We start from the raw sequence: 21229 nt of genomic DNA, 5'->3' as shown, positions 1-21229 counted from the left end.
TGACTGAGAAAGTATGAAAAGCCATTCAATAGACTGAGTTAATGCACTACAGTGAAGTGTCATTTCACCCCTGAATGATTCTTCAGCACTCTGGAGATATTCTTTCCATAGCCTAGTTTCCATGCTCGGAATATTTTTTCCTAAATACGTCTGTCTCTTTCCAGCTTTCCCCTTCTTTAAAATTCTTCTTCAAACCACCTTTGAGTGAAACATTTTATTTGTCTTACTTAATATGTCCTGGTGTAGTATCCTGATGGAGGGTTATAGGTTTCTCAAGATTCCAACTACCCTCATCTCCCTGTGGACCCTCTTATTTGGGAGGGCTTCAGGAACATTTTTCGTCATCCACTTGTTGGGCCATCTTGCCAGGAGATGGGGATGAAGGAAGACGTTTCCTTCTCATTTCAGTGCCTGTACGACCAGAGGTGCAGATAAACTCGGTCCTCTCCCAACATCACCAACAACACCCCAACTATCTGCCAATCAGTCACAGCCAACCCAGTATTTTATTCCGTAATAAAACACTTTTAACTTAACTGAAATAAAACACAAAAATGTTGAAAATACACAGGTCTAGCAGAATCTGTGGAAGGATAAAACATCAATGTTTCAGGGGAGGAACCCTTCATCACAACTGAGAAAAAGAGAAGGGTCTCAACCCGAAATGTCACCCATTCCTTCTCTCCAGAGATGCTGCCTGTCCCGTTGAATTACTTCTGCTTTTTGTACCTATCTTCGGTTTAAACCAGCATCTGCAGTTCCATCCTACACAGGAAGTTAGCGGGGCTTGTTGAGACAGAATAACTCCAAGTCGTCACACAAACTTCTGCTGCCAACTAAAGGCCTAGGGCTGATCAGACGCAAGGGAACATTGGAATTGAGGCCCAGGACTGATCCAGGCTTGACTTGAGTGTAAATAGGGAGGTGAGCAAGGATTTTAATGCCACACTTCATAGGTCAGGGCTCAGATATTAAAAACTGCAGAGTGACATTTTTATACAGGCAAAAGTTTTTTTTTGAGTTTAAGATAATGTGCTCATGCAAGAAAGTTAATGTGAAAATACAAAAAATGCTAGATAGACACAAAAAGCTGGAGTAACTCAGCGGGACAGGCAGCATCTCTGGAGAGAAAGATTGGGTGACGTTTCGGGTCGAGATCCTTCTTCAGAAAATAAATGCTGATTGTTTGGAAAACACAAAGTGCTGGAGTAACTCTGCCGGGCATAAAGCATCTTTGGAGGACATGGACAGGAGATGTTTTCAGTCAAGATCTTTCTTCAGTCTGATTGTAGTAGGGAGGAGAATGCTTGAAAAGAGGTAGAGATGTGAAAAAGGCTGGCAGGTGATGATGTATACAGATGAGCGGGGTTTCATTGACAAATGGGTGCATCAAGGCCAGAGATAAAAAGGGTGTCAGATAAAGAGAGAAGAGAAGTGAAATGTAAAGCCAGAGGTATATAAGTGGAAGGGGACGGAGGGGGGCGGGGGTGTGGGAAAGCGGGCTAAGGGGAAGGAGAGATGAATGCGCACCAGGGTGAGTGTTGCACAAGAAAGAGATGGGGGACAAAAAGGCGAGGTGCTACCTAACACTGTTGGACCAGTTTTTCCGTCTGCTGAAAAAGTAAAGCACAGATAATTCAAATGACCACTTTCAACATTCATGCATTCACATTAAAGAGTGTGATTTCCAAACACAGGCATGGAACAAGGCTTATGCAAGTTTTTAAAAAATGTGCTCGTTATTTCAGTTTGATCAGTGTAGTACTTTACTGGAAAGTAGCATCTAACATTGTGAACCAAAGCTTAATGATCAGAGTAAATTAAAGACATTAACTGGGCTAGGACATGAACAGTAAATAAAAACCACAAACAAATAATCTGCAAAGCAAGGTTAGAAATTGTGTTTAAATGAACATGTAATGGACAATTTCAATCTGGAAGATACAGCTGTATTTCCCTTTAATGGACAACTGGGACTGCCAAACTTCAATTTCAACATGATAACATCACAAGTATAAATGTCAGGTTGTTCTCTCAGAGTGGTGACATAATTAAACAAGAATTATATTTTGGTGCTTGAAACGCTTGCTAAACTCACAAATCTGCAAGCGAGACAGGATGGGTGAGAATTTCTATATTTCACACGCAGGTGCTTATTGAACGCAATAAATTACACACAAAATAAATGAAACACATAATTTAAAGTAAATGTAGAGACACATGTGAGATCCAGGCTCTAGAGGAAATTGCGAAGAGAGAAAATTCAGACATAACAATTGAATTTGAAAATTCTTGCTCCAGAGCTCTGGTCGTGACGGACTCCAGTTGATGAGAGCAGACTGATGGTGCAGACAAAAAACATGATATCACTAAAAATGACAATCCCATTCCTGATCACTTTTTCACTATGGACTTTAACCTGGATAGCCCATGAACTGGCAAGTTCAGAAAATAGCTTACTTAATGCTTAGGAAGGAACTGCAGATGCTGGTTTACACCGATGATAGACACAAAATGCTGGAGTAACTCAGTGGGACAGGCAGCATCGCTGGAGAGAAGGAATGGGTGATGTTTCAGGTTGGGACCCTTCATCAGACTGAGAGTCAAGAGAGGGGGGGTGATGAGAAATATGGTAGGGTAAGGTGTGAAAACAACAGATCAAAGGAGATCAAAGGAGATGATCAAGGAAATGTAGAATGGTACATAGTTAGCTGGGGGAAGGTGGCAATGATGCATACAATCAGTAAAATAAATCAGTTGGACAGTGAAACTAGTTGGAGAACTTGGGTGGGGGAGGGACGCCGAGAGAAAGCAAGGGTTACTTGAAGTTTGGGAATTCAACATTCATACCATTGGGTTGTAAGCTGTTCAAGCGAAATATAGAGCAAAATATCTTGCATAATCGGGCCCTACACTCGAAAGTAAACATTGCAAGCACTTAAAAATACAATCAGAGAGTTTTGGCACTCCTTTCAATGGGACCAGAAGACGTCGGACTTACAACACCCCGGCGAGCGGTCCTGGACATCGGGCCATCCGTAGCGGCAACTGTGGAGGCCCTGACCAAAGGGAACAATGGAGGAAGAGACTGACTTTGGTGCCTTCCCACACAGTGGGAAACTTTGATTCTGCTGTGTGGGGATGTTTTATGTCAAACCCTATAGTGTGTTGTGTCCCTTTTTTTATTGTATGGCTGTATGGGAATTTCATTTCACTGTGCCATCTGGCACATGTGATGAATAAATCTATCTTGTATCTTGTAAGAACAATTACTTTTGCCACTCACTGCTTACCTATTTTCACCTATAATTATTAATGATTACCTCCAAATTTCTCCTATGTTGCCTTTTGAAAACTGTGACCACCAGGTTCAAGAAAAACTTCTTCCCAATTATCAAGAAGCTCTTAAACACTACATCACACTAACGTCAACCATGAACTTCTTTGGACCGACTTGGGTTGCACTAAGGACTTCAAGTTTTTATTTAAGTATTTAATTTCTCCATTGTCGGTACATATGACAATTTAACACTCTTAACTCTTGATTGATGGCAGTCAATTCATTACTTTTGGCTCAGAATAATAGAAGAGCTGCTGGATTCTCTTCCCACCCTGGTTGTTGACTGGCATGGGCCATCTGGCTAGCTGGCGATCAAATAGAAGGAGCCAGCCTTCAAGATAGCTGTGGCTTCCTAACAAGCGAAAAGGAGATTGAGGAAAAGAAAAAGAGGAACAAAAACGAAAGGAAAAATGAAAGAAGTAGAGGAAAAAAATTGAAAGGAGAACTAAGGGAAGAAAGGATAAAAAGGAGCAAAGGAAAGACCACACCTTTCAGGGTGTTCTGAAATGCTTTACAGCCCATTAAATATTTTTACTAATAACAGGGGAGACACAACCATCAATTTGTACAAAACAAGCTGTTGCAAATGACAGTGTGATAGAGACCAGATTGTCTACCTTTAGTGATGCTGAAGGGTAACATTTGGACAGGATGTCAGGGATAAATCTCAAGCTTTGTTTTTATACAGTGGCACTGGATCATTTCCCAGCATCTACAGTAGGTTTGATGTGAAACCTGAAAGGTGGCTGTTTTGACAGCACATTCACTACCTCAGTATTTCACGGAAGTATCAAACCTACAGTTCTACTTCCTAGGGATTTGCTTAAATCTATCAACTTCAGTCTCACAAACACGAGTGTTGCCAATGTGTCACCATAGATACTAAGTGGGTGGCATGAATGTACTGGAAATTGCCCTCTTGATGTCAACAAAACACACAAATCCCCCTAGCAATTAAGGGATAAAGAAACAAACTGCATGTGTAGAAAAGATACAAATATTTAAAAAAATAATGTAAATCCATGAACAATTATAAGGCATTCTAAAGGGTGCAGTGGATAAGCACATCCATGGCATTAATATTTATTTCACCTAGTTCAATGGAATAAAAGTTTTCCTTATTGATCTACAATAAAAAAATAATGTTGATTGGAATTAATAATTCTTTGCTCAGTAACTCAATAGTTGTGGTCTCCCTTACTTAAAAGAAGTTTCCAAATTAAGCATGATATTCAACAAGGATACGGGAAAAGATCTCAAGAAATAGAAGCAGGTCTAGACAATTGGCTCTGCTGATCCTGCACCAGCATTTGTTAAGGCTATTTCCAATCTTTGCCCTCGGTCCCATTTTACAGCACTTTCTCAGTATACCTTGATTCCCTTAATATGCAACAGTCCATCGATCTCTGTTTTGAATGAACTCTATGACTGACCCTCCATGGTTCACAGAGTAGAGACTTCCAAAGATTCATTTCCAGTGTGAAAACAATTCTCCTTATCTCAAGTCTATACTTTAGACTTTACTTTATACTTTGGAGATACAGCACAGAAACAGGCCCATTCCGACCACCCATCCTCATACACTAGTACTATCCCTACATACTCGGGACAATTTACAATTCACGGAAGCCACTCGTCTTTAGAGTGTGGGACGAAACCAGAGCACCAGGAGAAATTCCACATGGTCACAGGGAGGACGTACAAACTCCGTAGAGACAGCACCCATGGTCAAGATCGAACCTGGGACTCTGGGGCAGTAAGACACCAACTCTTCCGCTGTGCCACTGTGCCACCCCCAGTCCTAAATGGGCTACCCCTTATTCTGACACTGTGATCTCAGGTTCTAGATTCATCAGCTAGGGGGAGCATCTGGTTATATCCAACCTGTCAAGTCCTACAATAATTTAGTAAGTTTCAATGAGATCACCTCTTAATCTTTAAAGCTCAAGTTGAATGCTCACCTATTGTATTCAATCCATCCTCTGTCACACTCTCCTCATTCTCATCCACTTCACCTCCCAGTACTTTTCCACCAGTCCCTCCTTCTCCTCGCCTGCCACTCCCCTCTCATCAGCCTAACTCTCCTCACCTGTTGCACTCAGTTGCCTCTGATCACCTATTAACCCGGTATATAGACTCTCCTCACCGTTCACACAGTACCAAATTGTTTTCAGCATTCATGCAAGACTCTCCAGCGATTTCCTGACTGACTACACGGATTCGAACCTGCCTGCCCCTGACCATTCCGTCCTGTCGTCTTCCCGGATATCACCTCAGCCTTCTGTCCCCGACCACGGCCTTCTGTCCCCGACTTCCTGGTTTCTGTCTGCCTCTCTCCTGGGCTGTTTGGTGTATCCCTGCAATGGCTCCTCGACTTCCTGCCTGACTTCGACTCTCCTTTTGTCTGTCCCTCGCTGGTTTGTTTGCATCGTGTGTTGGATCTCCTGGTTACCGGACCTTCCGCTACCCCAACTACGTCTCCTGCCTGCCTCTCTTCAGAACCTTTGCTCAATCCTGAGCCTCTGTGTGAGTACGGTGTACCCATTCCTGTGTTACTACTCTGTGTTACAGTATCGTAATAAAGTTCATGACCAATTATACCTGCCTGAGTCTGTGCTGCTATTGGGTCCAAGCTATACCCGTTACAGTACAATCTGGCCAACAATGGACTCAGCGCACACAACGTCTCCGTCAAACCGCTTCGAGAGGATTGAGCACACGCTCCTGCAGCACGAAGGAGTGAAAACTATGCTCACTGCCTCCAACTCCGAGGTTCGACAGGCTGTGTCAAGCCATGAGCAAGTAATGGTTGCCCTAGCCACCCAGGTCCAACAGCTGACGACCACCCTCGCCCAGGCTACACCCAATGCTTCGCCTCCGGCTCCGACAGCACCAGCTCCCGGTCCGCCAGGACCATCACCTGAGCCCCGGGTGGGATCCCCGGAGCGCTACGCTGGAGACCCGGAGGGCTGCAACCCATTCATCATGAACTGTTCCATTCTCTTCGCCCTACAGCCCTACACCTTCGCCCAGGAAGCGGCGAGAGTGGTGTTTACCATTAATCACCTGACTGGCAGAGCTCGGCTGTGGGGAACGGCTGAATGGGAGCGACGCACGCCGGCTTGCTCCTCTTTCCAGGCCTTCACCGCGGAGCTTCGCAAGGTGTTCGGTGAGGTGGGTCCGGACGCTGCAGGAGGTCTGCTGGGGTTGAGCCAGGGGAACCAGAGCGTCGCTGACTTCGCCATCGACTTTCGCACCAGGGCCCGTCAGAGTGATTGGAACGCCCCGGCCCAGTGTGACACTTTCTTGCTGGGCTTGAATGACTATATCAAGGATGAGTTGGTGTCCCACGACCTTCCTTCTTCTCTGGATGGGCTTATCGAGCTAACGACCCGTCTGGACCGACGCATCCTGGCGAGACGTCGGGAGAGGCGACAGGGACAGGCGGTCCGCCAGCTATCCACCCAAGCTCGTTTTCCTCCGGAGACTGGACTACCCTCGTCGGGGCAACCGTCGAGGCAACCCGAACCCATGCAGGTGGGTCGCACCAGTCTCACCCCCGAGGAACGGGAACGTCGGCGTGGGGGGAACCTCTGTCTCTACTGTGGCCTGGCGGGTCATTACATCTCCAAGTGTCCAGTAAAAGGCCAGACTCGCCAGTAGCGGAGGAATTACTGGTGAGTCGAACCTCTGAACTTTCCTCTGCCCGACGCCCTCTTTGTCATGCCCGTCTGCTGTTGTCTGATGGTTCTCACACCCTCGCCACCTTCATAGACTCGGGTTGTGACATTAATCTTATGGACATGGATCTAGCCCGTCAGCTGGGCATCAGTTGTGTTCCCCTGCCTAAACCTGTTCTCGCCAACGCCCTCGACGGCCATCTCCTGGGGACTGTTTCTCACCAGACGGTCCCAGTGCGCATGCTCCTGTCTGGTAATCACCATGAGACCATCCAGTTCCACATCCTGCAGTCTCCCCGTCTTCCCCTCATCCTGGGTTACCACTGGCTTCGGCGACACAACCCCAACATCGACTAGAGGACGGGGGGTCATCTTGGGTTGGAGCCCTTCCTGTCACCAAGTGTGCCTGAAGAAAGACTCTGCTCCTCAACCGGCCACCTGTTCCAGTTCTGTTCCAGATCTGACGGGAGTCCCAGCCGAGTACCGTGACTTTGGGGAGGTTTTTTGTTTTAGGACGTCAGGAGCCATCCCTTGAGGGGGGGTTCTGTCACAGTCTGCCCTCTCCTCATTCTCATCCACTTCACCTGCCAGTACTTTTCCACCAGTCCCTCCTTCTCCTCGCCTTCCTGCCTGCCACTCCCCTCTCATCAGCCCAACTCTCCTCGCCTGTTGCACTCAGTTGCCTCTGATCACCTATACCTGCCTGATTCTGTGCTGCTATTGGGTCCAAGCTATACCCGTTACATCCTCATGTGGCAAACCAGCCTTTGTTGAAATCATTCTGGTAAATTTTCTCCCCATCTCCCTGCATGCCAATTATATCCTTTGATGGGTAAGGAGACCAAATTGCACACAATACTGCACACCATTTCAGATCTAATAGGAAAACTTTATTCCTGTATTCAAATCCTTTTGTAGCAAAGGCCAGCATGCCATTGGTCTTCCAAAACATTTGGTGCTTGTGCGTGTTCGAACTTTTGGTGATTTGTATGCAGAGATATAACTCTTGATGCCCTTAAATTGAGTTTTGATGAAAGGTCTTTGATAATGTTTCATTTTCCACCATTGCTGAGTGTCTTTAGCAACTTTATTTTAGAGGTTCAGCATCTGCAATTGTTTTGGTTTCTGTTTGATCTCGGTCTTTTTTGAGCATTAACATTACCCAGCCACTCATAGAACAGTTGCATCGGAACAGGCGTTTCGGCCCAGTATCCATGGCGAACATGATGTGAAGTAAAACTAATCTCCTCAGATCCATATTCCACCATTCCCTACTTACCCAAAAACCCCTTGAATGCCACTCTTATATTGACTCACAATTTAAAATATACACTACATTTCTATTTTGTGCAGCAGCATATGATTTCCACAATTGATGCAATCTGCAATATCCTTGCCCATTCATTCAGTTTTTCTACATCCCATTGAAATGTCCCTATATGACTTGTTCAACTCTCAACTCCAGCTGATTAGGAAACTCGGAAATAAGAACATTGGTTTCTTCAAGCTACTTCTTTGATATAGATCATGAAATGTTGGGGCCCATTTACTGATCCCATTAGTCACAGTCTTTCGACCTTTTACTCCCACTCTTTGATTTTCGTCCAGTAACCAATTCTTGATTCCTATCAGAACATCCCACACATTTCTGTGTGCTCTCAGAAAAACTGAAAATGCTTGAAATTCATAGCCAGTTTGGTCACATTTATCGAAAGAGTTAACATTTCAGGTGACCATCCATCATCATAACAAGGAAAGTGAGAAAACAAATTACTTTTAACTTGCAGCGAGGATGGGGGGGGGGGGAGTTGGATAGGATAAAAGGGCAAGATAGGGCAAGATCATGGTTGCTGATGTGTTGCGTAGATTTGGAATCATTTGCTTAATAGATTCACGAGGGGCTTTAGAGAGACATAAACAAAAGGGACATGTAAAGCTGTACAGTGCAAATCAGAGCTGTTGTTAACCCTTAAATCAAACATTTTTGAAATGCCCAAAGCAATAGACTGTGTCTGTGGAAGAGAGAATCTGAGTTGATATTACAGATGGATAACTTTACAGTAGAGGAAAGAGGGGGGGAAAGTGGAGAGAGAGGGGGCGAGGCGAGAGTTGGAGGGAGGGGGGAAAGAGGTGGGGGGGGGGGGAGGAGGAGGAGGGAAAGAGGTGGGGAGGAGGGGGAGAGGAGATGGGGAGTAGGAGGAGGGGGGAGAGGAGAGGGGGGGAGTAGGAGGAGGGGGGAGAGGAGGAGGGGAGAGGGGATGGGGGGAGGAGGGAGGAGAAAGGGGGGAGGGGAGAGGGAGGGGGGGAAGAAAGGGGATGAGGGGGGAGGGGGGTGGGATGAGGAGGGAGGAGAGAAGGGGGGAAGAGGAGGAAGAGAAGGGGGAGGGTAGGGGGAAGGAGGAGGAGAGGAGGAGGAGGAGGGGAGCGTTTGGTCCCGTCCCCTCAACGCGCGGTTGCAGAGGGGTGGGGGGCGGCCTGTGGCGTCACACACACACACTAACCATCCCCCACACCAACCACCCCCCTTGATATTGGAGAGAGGGGGTGGGAGTATAGGAGAGGGTGGTAGGAGAGGCGGAAGGGAGTGGGGGGGGAGCACTGGGGATGAGCGGGGGGGAAAGCAGCGGGTAGCAGCAGGGGGAGCGGGTATCAACCATAGGATTGCGAATTCGGCGGAGGGGGGTGACGCCACTCGCATTGCGTGGAACACAGCGCAGGCCGTGCGCAGCAGACCCATTTTGACGTCATCAGCGAGACCCTCAGTGAGACCATCTCATTTATTTTCAAAGTTTTATCGGATTTGTGAACCTTTTCATAAATAACTCGAGAAATAAAGCACAAATTTTTCAGATAAGCTGATTTGAGACTCCTGGGGGTAAATCTCTCCCAGAATATGTAAAATTTTTATCATTACCATGTCACATTTTCGAGAAGATGTGACAACACACAAATAAATATATATATATATATATATATATACACACACACGCGCACACACACACACACACACACACATCCAAGATCAGAGTTTTATAGATAGATATTGTTTCATGGATATTCAGCTATGTACCACATGCAGCTGGGTTGGAGAAAACTCATCTGATTTATTTTCACTCTGTTATAACCAAAGAATGTGCAGCAATGGCTTTCATTCCCTTGATGCATTGTTACCTCTGATGTCCCAACATGATATCCTTATATCCTTCATATTTCTCTTTCGCATGCTTTTCAGCAGCCTGAAGACTTCTGAAGACAGAAACAAAAAATGCTGGAAACACTCAAAAGATCAGGCAACATCTTTGGAAGGAGAAACAAAGATAATAAAAGATATCCAACCTGATTCATACAGTATGGAAGCAGGCCATTCAGCCCAATTTGCCTATACCGACCAAGATAGCCCATTTGCAGTAATCCCACCCTACCCCATTTGGCCCTTCTCCATCTAAATCTTACCTGTCCAAATGCCTTTTAAATGATGTTATAGTACATACCTCTTCCACCTCTCTGTGTGGAAAAACATGCCGCTCAGGTTATTACTAAATCTTTCACATCTCACCTTAACCCTATGCCCTCTGGTTTTTGATTCCCCTACTCTGGGTAAAAGATTCTGTGCATTCATCATGTCTATTCCCCGCATGATCTTATACATCTCTATAAAATCAAGCCTCCTGCACTCCATGGAATAAAATCCTAGCCTGCCTAACCTCTCCCTATAGCTCAGGCCCTAATGTCCGATCAACGTCCTTGTAAATCTTCTCACGTTCAAGTTCAAGTGAGTTTATTGTCATGTGTCCCTGATAGGACAATGAAATTCTTGCTTTGCTTCAGCACACAGAACATAGTAGGCATTTACTACAAAACAGATCAGTGTGTCCATATACCATAATATAAATATATACACACATGAATAAATAAACTGATAAAGTGCAAATAACAGATGATGGGTTATTAATAATCAGAGTTTTGTCCGAGCCAGGTTTAACAGCCTGATGGCTGTGGGGAAGTAGCTATTCCTGAACCTGGTTGTTGCAGTCTTCTGGCTCCTGTACCTTCTACCTGAAGGCAGCAGGGAGATGAGTGAGTGGCTAGGATGGTGTGGGTCTTTGGTGATACTGCTAACCTTTAGAGGCAGCGACTGCGACTCTGTACTCTTTCCAGCAACTGATTCAAAACACTACTTTTCTTTCCATAAACCTGTTTCAGACTTCATTGTTACTTTTCAATCTTTATCTTCTGAAATCATGTAATTTCCCTCATCTGTACCGATGGAACACAGATCTATCTTACTGCCTGAGGAAATCAGTGGCCCAGAAAGATGGCTTACCATTTATTCTTAAGAATATTTTGCAGTGGGCCTTAAACATAGAATTCTCCATTGATGTAAGAAAGATGTATATGTAAGACCACAACCATCCTTTGTACTATGCTATGTACATAAATGGAAAGCATTTATTCTTACTTGTTGTAGAAGGAAATTAAAATCATTAAAAATCAATTATCATATAAATTGAAGTAGACCACATACAATGAACTACTTCATTGAGAAAGTGGATGTTCATGTTGAATCAATTTTGTTTTGTTTCAGTCGTTGGAGACCATGTATGTATTATTTGACAGAATTTAAAAAATCATTGGTATCAAGGTGACAATTAAATATGCCTGTGTCGTGGTCAGCCCTTCATAATATCATTTTCTACCAGTTTGCAGTGGCCCACTGCTATGATACGGCTGTATCTTCTTACATTACTGCTCTTTAAAAGTACTCAGTAAGCTGAAATGTTCTTTGTGATAGCTGAATTTTTTTTTTAATTTCTCTCATTCTTTCTTAATCTGTCTCGGGAAGAACTATCTTCTTGTTGATAACCAGCAAATGGTGCCCAGAGTTTTCCAGTTACTATAATCGTCATTTTAATAAGAATTCTTTGCAGAAAAGAGCGGTCTGACCTCTTCATCCCACATTCTTCAAAAGCGTTTGGTACCAAAAGATTTCACATAAGTCCTTTTTATTGGCATCAAAAGCAAAGTGATGAAGAAGATAAGAGTGTGCTGTATGACAGAATATGCTGTGATGAATGGAGACTTACTAAAGGAGGTAACCCTGCAAACCACAATAAGTCCCTTTGTTGTATATCAATTATATTGAAGATATGATCAACACTACATGTAGATTGTTCAAAAATCATTATATTTTATGTAAGAACATAAATTCTTAATATTAACATGAATTTAGTATGTCATTTCAATATATATATGTGTGTATATTTCAGAATAAATACTCATGAGCTAAATAAGTATTGAGTCTGACCACTTGGTTAAATAATACATTTTTGAATGTATTAAAAGTTAACCATATTTGGGTATTTTGCTATCCAAACATAGGGATTTGTCAGCATCAAGATTTCAATGCAGACGTACCTTTCACTAGACTAAGTGGGACCCGTTGGGTCCCAGTCGTATGGGAGGCCTGGTACCCCCAATGCAACCCATAAGGGTGGTGGGGGAAGGGGGGGGGGAGTTGGGGATGAGGGTGGTGGAAGGTGGGGTGGTGGAAGGGGGTATGTGGGTAGGGGGGGTGGTCACAGCAGACACACCTCGCACTCTGCTCACCCCGCACCTTCAGCTTTCGGCCTCACACAGCAGCTCCTGGTCCCGGTACCACTCTGACTTCGCTCAGAGGCTTACGGTTCAACTTAACACGCTGATCACGGGCTCAGCCCCACCTCCAGGTTTTATTCTCCGCGGGTGCCGGAAGGGGCGTTACCTTCATGGTGACTGATGGGCGAATAGACCAATCTGCTGATCTCACGATTATTTAAACCTTCATAACTTTTCAAATATTTCACTGATCGGAACTAAACTTGGTGCGCTTGGAGCGTAGGAGCAAGGTAAGGTGGCGAAAAAAATCATAGCGATATAGGTTACCGTTTTTGCGCAAATTTAAACACCGCAAACCGGAAGTGGTCAAGATGAGAGTTTTAGTAATAGTATGAAATTAGTTAAGTAAGTTGTGGCAGTACAACCATTATTGATAATTACTGTTTCAAAATTGGGGATCACACTTTGGGAGATTAGCATTAAAGAGGAAAGGAAATGAAAGGGCTTGACCAGACCTTTGGAACAAATATATGTTTTTTTAACATGTTGCATGTGGCTCTTCATGACCAATTTTGCATTAGAATATACATGTTTATGGGCTAGAATATAGTAAATATGCCACGCTTTATCTAAAATATGCTAACACAAGGAATTCAGTTTAAAAACAATTAAAATTCTATGAGCAATCATGCTCATTCCTATTGTGAGCATTAGAACCCCCTTGCTCTCTGGTTGCAAATAAACATGACAAAAGCAACGATAAAACAAAAGAATGAGGATGAATACAATTCGAATAAAAAGTTTTTATAAAAATCGGATTTAATGAGTCATTACACTCCAGCTCATCCATACCTCAACATCTACTTCAACATCTACTTTCCTCTGAGAAGTTTAGTTTAGAGATACAGAGCAGAAACAGGCCCTTCGGCCCACCGAGTCTGTACAAACCAGTGATCCCCGCACAGTAACGCTATCCTACACAGGCGAGGGATAATTTACATTTATACAAGCCAATTAACCTACAAACCTGAACATCTTTGGAGTGTGGGAGTTAGTTTAGTTTAGAGATACAGCGTGGAAACAGGCCCTTCGGCCCACTGAGTCCGCGCCGACCAGTGATCCCCACACATTAACATAAGCCTACACACACTGGGGACAATTTACACTTATACCAAGTATACAAACCCAAGTCAATTAACCTACACACACCTGTACATCTTTGGAGTGTGGGGGGAACTTTAAACAGGAAACCGAAGATCTCAGGGAAAATCCACGCAGGTTACAGGGAGAATGCACAAACTCCATATAGACAGCACCAGTAGTCGGGATCGAACCCGGGTCCCTGACGTTGTAAGGCACCAACTCTACCGCTGCACCACCATGCCGCCCTAGATTGCGAGGAACTTTAAACACCCGGTGGCGAACATGTCAACAAACAATTTATCGCCAGCCGGGGGGCTTTGACTGTTAGATAATCACAGCAACAAGGAAAAAATGTAATTTGCTCTATGGCTGCAGAAACGGCATTTCGTTTGGACCTCAAGGGGTCCAAATGACAATTAAATTGACTCTTGACTCTTGACTCTTAAAGGTTAGAAGTAACAAGGAAAATTAATTTGCTCTCCAGCACAACTCCCTTTGACTTGCTGACTCTAGCATGCAACCCAACTTCACTGAGCCTTTGTCTCAGAGAGATAGCTATACATCAAACTGACAATTAATTACGTAGAATAAACAATATGGCTAAATTTACAGAGTTGATTTAAGGAACTGCAGATGTTGGTTTACAAATAAAAAGACACAAAGTGCTGGAGTAAATCAGTGGGTCAGGCAACATCTACGGGAAACGTTAATAGGTGACGTTTGTGGTCAGGACCCTTCTTCAGACTGATTATGGAGGGTTGGGAGGGAAGAAAGATGGACAAGTGAGGGGGCCTGGGCAAAGCTTGGCAAGCAACCCTTGGGGAGGGTTGATAGGCAGATGGTTGGTCAAAGACCAGAGTTGTCTAAACAGGGTGTGAGACTAAAAGATTGAAGAGTTGCAAATTGTGAATTTAAAGGACAGAACGTAGGTGGAAGTGGAGGGGAGAAATATGTGCAGGTCCAGTAGGGGCACAGGAGAGAGGGGGGGGGGGGGGGGGGGGGGATAGAGGGGAGGTGAGGGGAAGATAATGGTACGGGGTTTGTAGTTACCTAAAATTGGAGAATTCAATGTTCATGCTACCCATGGGATATGAGGTGTTGTTCCGCCAATGTGTTTGTGGCCTCAGTCTGGCTAAGGAGGAGGGCCAGGACAAGAATATCTTTAATTCATTGGAGACATTCGAACTATCTTTAATCAGACTTATCAGACTTTGATGTTATATCTTTGCACTAAATGTTGTACCCTTTATATTTTATCTGCGTGCTGTTCAGGGCTTGATTGTATTCATGTTTAGTGTTTTCTTTGACTGGATATCACGCAAACAAAAGCGTTTTGGATAGAACCCGGGTCTCTGGCACCGTAAGGCAACAACTCTACCGCTGTGCCACTTTGCCACCCTATATCATTTCTACAACATTCTATAACATTTCTTGTAACTTCACAGGCTTTCTTTCACTAATTATACAATTTAAATTATAGGCACAGTACTATGGTCCATAGTTTGGTGAATGAGCCCTGAATATGGATAACACTCAGCACATTACAATGATTAAGCTGTATTTCAGTGCTTTTGACTTCTCCAAAAAGTCAGCATATTCTTCTGTACTGTCGTGGAGGAGAGAGATTTAATAATATGCAAATAATACAGGATGGAGCCTGCTGAACATCTACCACTAATAGGCTCCCAGGAAGCACGCGATCTGCAAGCATCTTGTGACTTGCTTTCAACCACAGGCTCATTTAACTAAAGCCATCAGCTGGGAAGCCTGTTGGAGCATGTTGGTGATGACTCTTTATTCTCATTCTGAATTGCTGAACTATTAAAGTGGGAAGGGCTGCATGTCATGAAAGAAAGCTTTCTTTTCAAAGGCCACATTTCACAACAGGTGTAAACAGATGTGTTTATAAACTAATGCTAAAAGTGTACTATTGTAAATATTAAACAGTTTCATGTAAATATTAACTTCAAGACCTTTTCCAAAAAAAATCTAAGGACATCTTTCATCTTAAGCATGTGCTTTAATACTTTCTTAATCTCTATACCTCTGAGCACAAGACCTTTGGTTTGGAGTTGTGTCATTCAGTGTACATTTGTCATTCACATCAGAGAACATTACCTATCTTATCTGCCACAGATCAACAATGTCTTGATTTCCTATATTGGTCCAATGCAAATTTAAAAAAGGTGCCTGTGAGTGTTGATCCTGGCTAAATTGGACCAGCTGGGACTTCAAAATGGGGTTAAGTTTCAGGGTCGCTGGGAGATTTGGTCAAATTGGAATTACTCTCTGCAGGGCTGGGATAGGCTGCAGAGAGGTGCCAGAGTGTCTGGAGCTTCGATACAATTTGCAAGCAAAGAATGGGAAGCTCTGCAAACCCTGTCAATCTGGTGCAAAATGCATAGAATGGATTGGATGGCTGCAAATCAGACCTTGTAAATAGTTGTAAATAATGTTGCAGGGTCCGACTTTGCCAAGTGTTGATTGGATGAGGTGTTGAGCCTTGTCTGGGTTTTCTGTTAATCAGGGTAAATGTTTCCAAATTGACTTCATCTCGAAGTCTGTTGTGAATACAATGTATTGAACTGTTGTATAATTGGGTTAGGGAAATGCCTGTTATGTATGGGGTTAATCGATATCTGTAATTGGGTTATTGAGGGGCCACCCCCATGTGGTTCAGCCCCTCGAGGTCCCGGGACATATGACAGTCCGCAATTACGAGGCTCAGCGTCGATCTTCTGGAAGAGCGCTCGGGACTGCGTGAACTTCTGGAGTGCCTCTGTTTGAGCGAGGCCTAGAGGGCTTGATCTGGCAGATGCAAGGATCGAACCCGCGGTGGGATAGGTACAGTGTGTGATCTGTGACGCGTTTTTGGTAAAATCAAATTTAGTTGTTTCAAGTGCTTGATTCAGTGTTTTTATTGAAACTAGACTAGGGGGAAGCTTAGAAAAGAGCAATTATCATGAAAATGGATTTTGCCTAAACTTGTTGCACATTATTTTCAATCTAAACTATAATGCTATGCTAGTTGAATAGACATTACTTTGGAGTTTAAGTTACAGTATATTGTTAAATATGACTGGAGCACTTTACTTCAAGATCTCTATGACAGACAATGACCCACCCATGACAAGTACATTTCATATTAATTAATCACAAAGGGAAAATGGTGACAGAGCTTATACGGCCTGACAGCATATGTACCTGTATTATGGTACGATTCTAAGATCCCCCCCCCCCACCAGGTTAATTCCTGTAATGAGTACTTCTACATACTATACTTCGGATTTGTATAATATTTATTTGCTAGCTGATATAAATGCACTAGTATTTTGAGATCCACAGGATAATCTTCAGAGGTTTTATGTACATAGAAGGAAAGAGGGTAGCTGAGAATAAGACCCATCAGAAACCAAAGCAGCCATCCACGTGTGGAGCAACAGGAGAAAACAAACATAAATGCTTCCATAAACAAACATAAATAATAATGATGTCACAATTCAGCAAAAGTTTGTGAATATTTATAAATCACAGGCTCAACACGTTGGCAGATGATTTAGACATGCATGTGCTTTAAACACGCTATTAACCTGCCTGTAAATTCTGCTTTGTCGTGAGCTGTATAGAATTATTAAGCATTCACTTTGTAATTGAAAATATTTTTTTTCCAAAATATAATCTAAATTTATTAATTATTCTAATGGATGCTTTAAAAAAAAGTCATAGCTAAGTATTAGCTTTTTAAAATTCAAATCCAAAAAGCTACTGTATATTCAATTATCGCTGTACTCAACATTAGTGATCATTTTGATCTTTAGGTTCTATTTCTTTAACTTAATTTCAGCACAACAGAACAAAAACATTGTCAAACTATTGACCACTTATTCCCATGGATTAGTTTTGGTCCTTCTAGTTTGACAATGACACTTACAGTTGTTCCTTGTTAGTTGTTTCTATACAATTTTGCAATATGAAAGTTTGTGTAATTCTTTTTGTGCTATATGACTAAACTTCAATCACCAGTATTCAGAACTTTGTTTTTGAATTCTGGAGGAATTCAAACAGGCTTACAAAGCACAAATTTCTACGATAAGCAGAAAAAAGAATGGAGTTTTAACTAAAAATCTTTTTGAAAGATTAAGATATTTGAGTCAATGAGTATATGATGACGAACGAAGCTCTGTAATTTCTATTCAAAAGGCTTCCTGTTTTTCTTCCTTCCCAGAACTGAAAAAGAACCACTGCTTATTTTAACAGGGAAGCCTGGTGTATCATTGTGTAGTTGTTCTTCAAATAGGATAATGGGGGTAACACTCATTGAAAAAGATGTGGAACATTCTCCTGTACTTGTTTCTCTATATTTAATCTTTGAAGAGCCCAAATTTTTGTTATTTGCACAACAAAGTTAACTTTTAAAAGAAATGCCATACCACCACTTTTTCATGTTTACTTGTAAATAACTGACTTAAGCTCTTTTGACCAGATGTGTCCATTTATTTCTGAAATAATGATTGTCAAGCTTGCTAAGGCCTGATTTACATTTGAGTGCCATATGCTTGAACCATTACATGAGCAAACAAAAATATCCTTCTGGCCACAATGTTCTTTCCTTTGCAATGTGAATATAAAATGTACATTGTGAAGGACAAAAAAACCTGTGGGATTTCATGCCGTTGTCCTTTCTTTGAATTCACTGTTGTTTTTGCTCAGTCCTGGGACGAGCATTACCTGGCATATCTGGGTACCTTTTCGTCACAATGTTTACTTAAAGTCCATTTATTATAGATGTTTCCTTGCAATGATACTAATATTTTAAAAGAAAATGAAGCAAGGTTCATTTGTATAATATTTTTTGAGAAATAAAATGTCCACATTTTCTTCAACTTACTTCCAGTGCCTTTGTATCTAATTATTGGGAATGCAATTTGATTTTTTCCTGTCTGGGCAGGGTGGATTATTTTCACTTAAGACTGCTCAACTTGTCTTGATCAGTGGCCATTAGATTTTGTACATACATGCCCAGTTCAACTATTTCAATGCTGAAATGGTAACTAGGTAATTACTCACATATCACATATTACTTACGCACAAAGGTCAGGGACAGCATGTTAGAACACTGCCTCTGGGCTAAATAGGTCAAAGTGGGATAAGAGGAGTATGTAATGTGATGAAATACATTGTGGAAGGTCTGTAACAATTATTTAAAATTTAACATTTGCTTTTGACTATTTCTTCAGTGACCTCCCTTCCTGTGTTTTGAGGAGGATATTGGGATTCAGATGAATAGACACAAGCACAGACATCTCTGATAATTGAAATAAAATGGAAAGTAATAACAAATGTGTTTTGCTGAACTAAGCATTAACAGCACAAATTGACTGAAATCTTTACTATAATCAAAGATGGATTGTTAGGCCCACATTCTACTTTCAAAAAGCTTTTTGATATTTACAGTGACATAAACTAATCTGTCAAAAGTTCATCAACCTGAAACATTAACTGTGTTTCTCTCTCCCTAGCTGCTGCCGAACCTGTTGAGTATTTTCAGTCTAGTATTTGCATAATGTTGTTATTTTATTAGGTAATTTATTGGTACCACCTAATTTCTTGGTACTACAACCTTACATAAATAACTCACTCGTTTGCATTTTCCCAGTATCCCACTAAACCTTTCCTTTCCATGTACTTGTCCAAATGCCCTTTAAATGTCGCTATTGTACCTGCCTCAACTACTTCCTCTGGCATCTCATTCCATATACCCACCACTGTGGAAAAAAATGACCTTCTGGTTGCTACTGAATCTTTCCCCTCTCAACTTAAAACCATGCTCTGACCCATGTCGCCTTGAAAAACAGAATGCCTTACAGCGCCAGAGACCTGGGTTCGATCGTGACTATGGGTGCTTTTCTGTATGGAGTTTGTACGTTCTCCACATGACCTGCGTGGGTTTTCTCTGAGATCTTCGGTTTCTTCCTACACTCCAAAGATGGTTTGTAGGTTAATTGGCTTGGTATAAAATGGAACATTTTCCCTAGTGTGTGTAGGATAGTGTTAATGTGCAGGGATTGCTGGTTGGTGCAGACTCGGTGGGCTGAAGGGCCTGTTTCCGCGCTGTATCTCTAAACTAAGCTAAACTAAACTTGAGAGAAAATAGGGCCCCTCAGAAATCAAAATGGTGATCAATGTGAGGAGCTGCAGGAGATGAGCAAGGACTTCAAATTGATATTTCTCCTCTGTTTTTACTGTGGAGAAATAAATGAATAAAAGTTGCCCAAAAAGAATCAATTCAGTGTTTGATTCATCTCACTTTGTTTTATGCCAAGTTTTATGCTAAGTGATTCTTCCACCAGAGAGTAATGATTGAAAATTACTTGAATTGATCATAGAAAGGTCCACAACTTTACAAAGCCCAGACAATCATGAAGAGAGATCAGCAGTCAATAATATGTGGAATTTTCCCCATAGAAGATATTTATCGCTTCTCTTTTCACATTGACAAGGTTCTGACCTTGTCCAGGCTCGACTAAGAGGAAACTTGGTGCTATTTCATGCAGGGCTTTAGTTTATTTACTGATATCAGATTTGTGTGAAAGCTTCTCACTTTGTGGGTGTGCCATTTCTTTAATAATATTGTAACATTGCAGTAAGTGTAGGTTTGTACAAGATACAGACACAGCATTGACCTGGCACTTTCTTGTTATTTTTGTACATCAACTGAGTTAATAACAGAGTAGACACCCAGTTTCTCTGCTGAAATACATACTGGTCTGTTGAGAACAGCGAAAGGTGCACAGGTTGCAAACTTTTTACCCTTCAAAGCAATTGTCATGTTCAAGGGAAGTTAGCACTGTCCTGTTTAAAGCATATAATGCCAGATCAACAAAAATAAACTCTTTGTTGAGGTGACAAAATAATGTAGTAGGTGCCCAAGGAAAACAAAAAATGCTGGAAGCACTTAGGATTTTTGTTTATTTATTTGGTTTCCCAGTACAACTCCGACCCCCGACGTATGTGGCAAGGCATCCAGGCCATCACGGACTACAGACCCTCCAACATCACCCCCACATCCAGCGACGCCTCCTTCCTTGAGGAGCTTAATCACTTCTATGGCCGCTTCGACAGGGACAATCTAGAGACAGCCATCAAGGCTGTGCTCCCTGCCGATCACCAACCCCTCACACTCACCCCCTACGACGTATACGTGGCAGCTGACAGACGTCTGGACTGACACCTTCAACCTGTCACTTGCCCAAGCAGTTGTCCCCACTTGTCTTAAAACCACCTCCATCGTGCCAGTGCCAAAACACTCCACTGCGGCAAGCCTCAACGACTTCCGCCCAGTTGCACTTACCCCCATCATCACCAAGTGCTTCGAGAGGCTGGTCCTGGCACACCTCAAAAGCTGCCTACCCCCCACACTGGATCCCTATCAGTTTGCCTACCGCAAGAACAGGAGTACGGAGGATGCAAT

The sequence above is a fragment of the Leucoraja erinacea genome, chromosome 5 (assembly GCF_028641065.1).
Source record: "Leucoraja erinacea ecotype New England chromosome 5, Leri_hhj_1, whole genome shotgun sequence".
Taxonomy (NCBI): Eukaryota; Metazoa; Chordata; class Chondrichthyes; order Rajiformes; family Rajidae; genus Leucoraja; species Leucoraja erinaceus.
Note: the sequence above shows the minus strand (reverse complement) of the source record.